Source organism: Ranitomeya imitator, chromosome 2 (assembly GCF_032444005.1).
Source record: "Ranitomeya imitator isolate aRanImi1 chromosome 2, aRanImi1.pri, whole genome shotgun sequence".
Classification (NCBI taxonomy): domain Eukaryota; kingdom Metazoa; phylum Chordata; class Amphibia; order Anura; family Dendrobatidae; genus Ranitomeya; species Ranitomeya imitator.
In genome coordinates, this window is record NC_091283.1 from 571,646,501 (window position 1) to 571,653,084 (window position 6,584).

The following is a 6,584-nucleotide window of genomic DNA, read 5'->3' on the forward strand; positions in this document are numbered from 1 at the left end:
GTGGGGGACTACTAATGGGGCCATCATACTGTGTGGAGGACTACTAATGGGGCCATCATACTGTGTGGAGGACTACTAATGGGGCCATCATACTGTGTGGAGGACTACTAATGGGGCCATCATACTGTGTAGAGGACAACTAATGGGGCCATCATACTGTGTGGAGGACTACTAATGGGGCCATCATACTGTGTGGAGGACTACTAATGGGGCCATCATGCTGTGTGGAGGACAACTAATGGGGCCATCATGCTGTGTGGGGGACTACTAATGGGGCCATCATCCTATGTGGGGGACTACTAATGGGGCCATCATACTGTGTGGGGGCTACTAATGGGGCCATCATACTGTGTGGGGGACTGCTAATGGGGCCATCATCCTGTGTGGGGGACTGCTAATGGGGCCATCATGCTGTGTGGGGGACTACTAATGGGGCCATCAAGCTGTGTGGGGGACTACTAATGGGGCCATCATACTGTGTGGAGGACTACTAATGGGGCCATCATACTGTGTGGAGGATTACTAATGGGGCCATCATACTGTGTGGAGGACTACTAATGGGGCCATCATACTGTGTGGAGGACTACTGATGGGGCCATCATACTGTGTGGAGGACTACTGATGGGGCCATCATACTGTGTGGAGGACTACTGATGGGGCTATCATACTGTGTGGAGGACTACTAATGGGGCCATCATACTGTGTGGAGGACTACTAATGGAGCCATCATACTGTGTGGGGGACTACTAATGGGGCCATCATACTGTGTGGAGGACTACTAATGGGGCCATCATACTGTGTGGAGGACTACTAATGGGGCCATCATACTGTGTGGAGGACTACTAATGGGGCCATCATACTGTGTGGAGGACAACTAATGGGGCCATCATACTGTGTAGAGGACTACTAATGGAGCCATCATACTGTGTGGGGGACTACTAATGGGGCCATCATACTGTGTGGAGGACTACTAATGGGGCCATCATACTGTGTGGAGGACTACTAATGGGGCCATCATACTGTGTGGAGGACTACTAATGGGGCCATCATACTGTGTGGGGGACTACTAATGGGGCCATCATACTGTGTGGGGGACTACTAATGGGGCCATCATACTGTGTGGTGGACTACTAATGGGGCCATCATACAGCGTGGGGGGGCTACTAATAAGGCCATCATACTGTGTGGGGGCTACTAATGGGGCCATCATACAGCGTGGGGCCTACTTACCAGCCAAGTACTAACAAGGAGTACTGTGCGCACAACTATATAGAAGTGTGCCTGGGTAGGTTCCCACACCGTAAGTATATATTAGATAAACCCAGCACTCATCTTAAGTGATCAAACAGAATTTAATATGGTACACTGTAGTGAAAATGTTTCGGTCTTGACTTCAGACCTCAATCAGTTACAGTGTATAAAGAGTACAAACTCGCTTGTGGGAGTCAGTCGATCACAATTAGATAGCTACCTCGAAATTGCTACTAGGAACGGAATTGGATGGCATGGTAAAGTAGGCCTCTGTGCAGAGAAAGTGCAGCATGCCACCGGGGTTCTCATGGACGCGGTGTCCGCCGTTTTGGTTCTATGACTGGTCTTCAATACACATTTATTAAGAAGCTTCAGTATCAAGGCCAAAACTGCGAGTGGAATATAGAGAAAGTGTAATGGGGAAAGATTTGCACTTTATCTCATTTTAGACTCCCATTCTTCAGTAACCTGACTGTTGCGGCCCGTGATTGCAGCAGACCGGTAGCTGAAAATGGTCCGTCATCAGAAACACATCTGTTGATGCACTGTCACAGTTACTTGACCTCTGCAAGCAAAGGCCTCAGCATTCGGGTGACCAAAGAGTTGTCGCCGCAGGGCTTTGTAGCGGAGAGTTGCATGATCATCCTGCAACATCTGACAGCCTTTACTTTCTAGCAAGGTTACTACTAGTGATGAGCGAGTATACTCGTTACTTGGGTTTCCCCGAGCATGCTCAGGTGGTCTCCGAGTATTTGTGAGTGTTCGGAGATTTAGTTTTCATTGCCACAACTGTATGTCTTGTGGCTGCTAGACAGGCTGACCACGTGTGGGAATTCCCTAACAGGCAACCCCACATGTATTCAGGCTGTCTAGCAGCTGTAAATCATGCAGCTGTGGCAACAAAAACTAAATCTACAAGCACTAACAAATACTCGGAGACCAACCGAGCATGCTCGGGGAAACCCAAGTCACGAGTATACTCGCTCATCACAAGTTACTACTAAGGCTACACACACTTCCGTCGGTACAGGCCCGTCGCAATGCGTCGGGCCGACGGACATTGTGAAATAACTGCAAGACGTGGGCAGCGGATGCAGTTTTTCAACGCATCCACTGCCCATTCTGCAGTCCGGGGAGGAGGGGGCGGAGTTTCGGCCGCACATGCGCAGTCGAAAATGGCGGACACGTCGCACAAAAAAGTTACATTGAACGTTTACACTGAACGCCAAAACACGACGCATCCGTCGCATGACGGATGCGACGTGTGCCCATCCGTCGATAATACAAGTGTATGGGGAAAAAACGCATCCTGCAAGCACATTTGCAGGATCCGTTTTTTGCCCATAACGATGGATTGCGACGGAGGACAAAAGACAGAAGTGTGAAAGTAGCCTAAATGACAAGAATGAATGAGCTCTGGGGAGGTGCTTGTGTCCGCAGCTGTAGCCTATTTAATGCATTTTACAATAAAATGGGAAATCTGTAACTATTTTATTCCTACTGTGTAAGGCTGGTTTCACATGTCAGTGGCTCCGGTACATGTGGTGACAGTTTCCTCACGTACTGAAGACATTTACACACCTAGACACATTAAAATGAATGTGTCTCTGCAGATGTTAGTGTGTTTTCACAGACCGTGTGTCCGTGTGCAAAACACGGAGACATGTCAGTGTTCGTGGAAGCGCACGGATCACTAGGACTCGTTAAAGTCAATTGGTGCGTGTAAACACGTACGGCACACTGATGACATCCGTATGCGTTTTTTAATTCATAGGGTTAAAATGGAAAAAAAAAATGTTTCAAAAAACAGACACACACTGACAGCACACGGACAAGAAAAACGGACACACGGATGACCTACGTGCACACACGGATAGCTCCGGGACAGTTTCTTCTTGTACTGGAAAAATCTGGACGTGTGAGACTGGCCTAATTGAATACGTAACATGTTTAGTTTAAAGGGGTTGGCCACTTTAGGAAACATATTTTCCCTTAAATACATGTATTAATGGCTGAACATCATTTTCCCAATTGAATTTTATTTAAAAACTTGGTAGTTTTGGTTTTTACAGGCTCTTGGTTTCTCACAATCTAGCATTTCTGCACCTATTAGGCAAGTTGTGTTACTTACATTTTTGCCTCCTTGTACGTTTTCTTTTTTTTTTCTTCCTGTTATTTGGCTTTGCAAAATGTTATTGATATGGGCATGTGTAGATTGCATGTAGTTTCTTTATCTACATATTTTCTTCACCTAATGCAATTCTATGTGGAATTATCAGCACATAAAACATAGCGTACCCACAAGAGAAGGCCAGATTTTGTAACGTTAAAAAAAACGTAGGCATGAGATTTCTACAAATCCCATCCGCTTTGCTGGCTCTGTAAAAAAAATTTTTTGCACAGCGAAAGTATGCAGCATCAAAAAACTGATTTCTCAGTTACATCATCAAAACACACATTACCACGGTCTGAAGTTCTTTCCAGGCATGTGACTGATCACATGCCCTAAAAGGTTCTTGACCTACTTAGGCTACTTTCACACTGGCGTTTTTTGCAATACGTCGCAATGCGTCGTTTAGGGGAAAAAACGCATCCTGCAAAGTTGTTTGCAGGATGCGTTTTTGCCCCATAGATTAACATTAGCGACGCATTACCACACGTTGCAACCGTCGTGCGACGGTTGCGCCGTGTTGTGGTGGACCGCCGGGAGCAAAAAACGTTAAATTTTTGCTGCCGACGGACCGCTTTTTCCGCCCCCACCTCCCCGCACCTTACAATGGGGCAGCGGATGCGCAGGAAAAATGCATCCGCTGCCTCCGTTGTGCCTCCGTTTCACTGCTAGCATCGGAACCTCGGCCCGACGCACTGCGACGGGCCGAGTCCGACGCTAGTGTGAAAGTAGCCTTAAAGTGTGCAGCATGATCAATCAGTGTGGGTCAGGATACAAGAGAGCTGTTCTCTCAGTGATCAAAAAGGATATGGTTTCAGCATCATTGATCACAGAAAGATGCCTCCGGGCTATAAGATGATCACACTTTTTAGCAAGAATCCACAGTGCCGGCTAATCCACAGTTTTAATGAGGTCCACTGGGTTCTATCACGGAGTCCAAACGATTTGCTGGAATAAATATTACTACATGCAGCACTTTTTTTTCTGCTAAGTGATGGAGCCTCAATGTAAACTGATTCTAAAGTCACTCATACATATTGTGGCAATCCAAAACTACCCATATCAGCCAACCACCTAATATGTACAGAGGCCCCCTGGCTCTACCCTAACAGTTGAATTCAATTCTCCAGATGGGCTGCTGTCAGAGGTGTCTGTCAGTGGCTTACTCCCCTATCCCTCATTGGAGACATACCAATGGTATTGGCTGCGGCACTGATGTCACGTCAGCAATCAGTGGGCTCAGCATCTCTACCATTGTAGACTGCACGTCCTCTTCAAAAACTACTGATTGGCTGCTATAGTGTAGAAGTGATGTCAGCACTGCAACCAATCCCTGATACCAGATTCTCAGCGCCAGACAGAAGAATGGTGAATTTTTTGTGGTTTTGACTCTATGTGGAGCACAGAATTGTTGTTCTCAAGACCAGTGTCCAGAGATAAGACCCACACAAAACATTTATGGCACATCTAGTGTCATTTTTAGGGTTTGAGTACTTTTATCATAAACCTGGGGAGCAAGAAAACGATAAACATAGCAAGAATAAGCATTGAAGTGCATATAATTCCCACCTGGTATGCTCCACTCAGCTTTCCTGCTTTGTCTGTCTATATGAAGTGCATATAACTCCCACCTGGTGTGCTTTGCTTACCCATTATTTTCTATCCACATGTACTACACTCCTCTTGCGTCTTCCTTGCATACCTGAGTGGCCATCTACCCCACCCCCTCTTTATGACCTGGCTTAACTGCGAACATGTGCTCTGGACACACACGTCCACATCCTCTCTCAGCTGTGAGCCCTTAGGTGCACATAAATTCAAAGCCATGAGTCTGACCATCTTAGAAATTGCAGATTTTTAATTGCTATGAATTAGACTAGAATAGGACTGGAATTGACTGAAAGGTAAAGGAATAGAAAACCACTATAATGTTTCGGTTTCTTTTAACATTCACCCCCATACTAGTTTATTTCTTCCTATCTCCTGTAGTCCCTCCACCCAGTAAGGAACTAGTCATTTCTTCCTCAATCCTCCCCAGCCACCTCACCTCCTCCACAGAACTGTTCCTCCACACACAATCCTTTCTCTCCAGGCACACACGGCCACATCATGACCTATCCAGCTCACACCTTCTAACGCTCAGTCTGCTCCTCATTGCTGGCGACATATCCCCAAATCCTGGCCCTCCTCAACACATCCCAACACTCATTTCTAATCCCCTGCCACGATCCTCTACACGTCCTCGCAACCACAGTAACCTCATACCCGTTCATCCAGCCCCCACTCCCCCAATTTCCTTATCTGGAGCACTATGGAACACACACTCTGTCTGCAATAAACTGTCATTTATCCATGACCTCTTTATCAATAACAAACTCTCCTTCCTCGGCACCACTGAAACCTGGCTCACCCCCTCTGACTCAGCCTCTCCAGCCGCGCTTTCCTATGGTGGATTCCACCTCTCTCACACCCCTCGCCCCAGCGGCAAGCATGGCGGAGGAGTTAGTTTTCTCCTGTCAGATAACTGCTCCTTCACCCCAATCCCACTGCCACCCTCTGTTACCCTCCCTTCCTTTGAGGTGCACTCTGTGCGCATCTACTCCCCCTCCAACTGGCTGTCATCTACCGTCCCCCAGGGCCAGCCACCACCTTCTTTGACCACTTCACCACCTGACTACTCCATTTCCTCGCCGCTGACATCCCCACTATCATCATGGGCGACTTCAACATCCCCATTGCCACTTCCCTCTCAGCTGCCACTAAACTTCTATCCCTCACTTCCTCCTTTGGCCTTGCTCAATGGTCTTCTACAGCCCCCCAAAAAATTGGTCACACACAGGACCTCATCTTCACCCGCCTCTGCTCCCTATTTAACCTCTCAAACTCACCTCTTCCTCTTTCTGACCACAACCTACTCACATTCTCTTCCCTCTCCACTCCTTGTCTGCAACCCCCCCCCCCACAAACTCTCACACCCTTGCAGAAATCTTAAACACCTTGATCTTCACTCACTCTCTGAATCCCTCCTCCCTCTCACAGACATAAGCTCCCTACACAATGCGGATGATGCTGCCGCTCTATATAACACCACAATAGCTGCAGCTTTGGAATCTCTTGCCCCTCTCACACATACCAAAGCTCGCAAAATCAACAAACAGCCCTG